General features: G+C 52.3%; 1 protein-coding gene across 1 annotated transcript in view; it reads right to left on the bottom strand.

Moving 5' to 3' along the window:
• Positions 1-2,500, bottom strand: part of LOC122251215 (G protein-coupled receptor kinase 1-like) — a 91,265-nt gene that overhangs the window by 60,460 nt on the left and 28,305 nt on the right. The window lies entirely within an intron of this gene.

Genomic DNA, 2,500 nt, shown 5'->3' with positions numbered 1-2,500 from the left:
ATCCGCGGCCGTAGCATCTTCACTTCGATCGGGTGGCTCTTTGCGGCCGGTGCGCGGCGTACTAATAGCCGCCCTGCGAGGCCTCACTAATCTCATTATCCCAATTAGCATCCCTTCCGCCCCTCGCCTCCCCCTAAGGACAAGACCAACCTCGTTCCCCTCAGTGGCTGCATCACCACTCGGGTAGCCCCTCCACTCTACCACATGGGGATACACTCACTTTCCGGCTGGTGATGTTACTGACACGTGTCCTCCGCTGGCCCTTCATGAGCATCGGCGTCTTCGCACAACTTGCACAACTTCCAACAACATGCATACACACAAGCGCTCGCTCGCTCGCTCGCTCGCTCGCTCTCTCTTATTCATCCATTCATTCACTCACTCTCTCATTCAGTTTCCCTCTCTCTCTCTGTGCGTGCGTGCGTGCGTGGGAGGAAGGGAAGGGGTAGGAGCAAGAGAGGAGGAGGAGAGGAGGAGAGGGGGAAGGCAGGAGCCTGAAGTGGGGCTCCTGAAGAGGTTCTCGTCTCAGGTCAGGCGGAGAAGGAGGTCGCGGCGGTTGGGGTGACGGAATAATGGATTGATCGTGCATAAGACTGAGCCTTCTACCTGGGGGTTGGAGGGTGGGGAGGAGAGAGGTGGGGATGGCTGGGGAAGGGACTGAAGAGGGGGGGGGGAGGACAAGAGGAAAGGAAAGGAAGGGAAGACGTGAGGTGGCAAAGAGAAAAGAGAAAGGAGGGGAGGGGAGGGAGCAGATGGGAATGCGAAGGACAAGGGAGGGGGAAGGGGAAATGCCTACTCCACACTCATGATACAAACTCCAACATGATTTTGCACACTTGTCAATGCACGACACTCTATCAGAGGAGAGACGAGATGGCCTGGGCGCACACTATTAAACTGTGTTCCAGCCTAAGCTTCCTGAATGTGACTCCATAAGAACAATGACTTGTATTCGCATCATTGATGCATTAATGCAATAGAATACACTACACAAGACCATAAGTGTAAGGATAACATTCTTGTGCTAAATGGTAGGTGGTTGATATGGAAATATGCGCGAGTTCCGAGGGAAAAACAAGCACCCGCACGCAATGAATATAAACACACGAATACTTTATCTTTCCACTCACACTTACACACATATATAGACACACACACTCTCTCTCCCTCTCCCTCTCTTCTCTCTATTCTCTATTCTCTATTCTCTATTCTCTATTCTCTATTCTCTATTCTCTCTTCTCTCTTTTCTCTTTTCTCTCCTCTCCCCTCTCTGAATATGCGTGTGTTTATGTTCGCGTGTGTGTGGGTACGTTTTCTATTCTATTTTAATTTTTTTCTCTGGATCTTCCCTAACCTGCTTCTCCTGGTCGTCTCTCTTTGCGCTTCCTTCGTTACAAGCCTCCCTTCTTCTTTTCTTTTCTTTTCTCTTTCCCCTTTCTCTGCTCTCTTTTCTTCCATCCCTTCTCTATTTTCTTCCTACTTCTCTCTATCTCTTCCTGAGCTGCGTCCACTCCGTCCGTCCTCGTCGTCCGACTTGCAAAGACCAGGTAGAAACGGGGTCGCCGCTACGAAGGTGCCGCGCCCCTTCCTCTCCCCCTTCCCCCTCTTAAACTTTCCACACTCTCCCTCTTCCATTCCACCCTTCCTTCTCTTCCCTTCTCCCCTCTTAAACTCTCCACACTCTCCCTCTTCCCTTCCACCCTTCCTTCTCTTCCCTTCTCCCCTCTCTTGCCGTCTACGCCTACACCCTCCTTCTATCCTCTTCATCTCCTTCCCTTTCCTGCTCCCTGCATCTTCTCCCTTTCCCTTCCATCCCCTTCCTTCTCTTTCGCTCTCCACGCATCCACGTCCACCTTCCCCCTTCCCTCTCTTACACCCTTCCTTCCTTCCTTCCTTCCTTCCTTCCTTCCTCCTTCCTTCCTTCCTTCCTCCTTCCTCCTTCCTCCTCCCTCCTCCCTCCTCCCTCCTTCCTCCTTCCTCCCTCCCTCCCTCCCTCCCTCCCTCCCTCCCTCCCTCCCTCCCTTCCCTCCCTCCAAGACCGTCATCCCTCTTGTCTCTCATCCACAACCCTCACAATACTCCTCAAAAAGAGAAAGGAAAAGAAATATCAACAGGAGCCGCCATGGGGTCTTCACGGAGATCAGGAACAATGGCGCTGTCTGCTCTGAGGGCAAGGGGCGGCAGGGAGGGGGGAAGGAAGGGGGGGGGAAGAGGAAGACAGGTGGAAGGAAGGAAGAGGAGAGGGACAAGGAGGGAGCAAAGGAAAAAGAGGAGTATAGAGAGAAAGAAGAGTAAGAAAAAAGGCGAAAAAAGAGTGTGGGAGGAGGAGAGGCGCAAATTATGCATGGATAAGTTTTAGAAGTTAAGATGTTCCTCATCGAACAAGTATGATGCGAAAAGGGGAATAAACGAAGTTCAGGAAGAGCGAAGAAGCGTGGGGCGGGGGCAGGAAGGGCGAAGGACCGAAGGGCAAAAGGACGGAGGGCGTAGGAAGAAAAGA

This window comes from Penaeus japonicus, unplaced genomic scaffold (assembly GCF_977035675.1).
Source record: "Penaeus japonicus unplaced genomic scaffold, GWHDUDI00000001_assembly GWHDUDI00000027, whole genome shotgun sequence".
NCBI lineage: Eukaryota > Metazoa > Arthropoda > Malacostraca > Decapoda > Penaeidae > Penaeus > Penaeus japonicus.
This window is presented reverse-complemented; position numbering and strand designations above follow the sequence as displayed.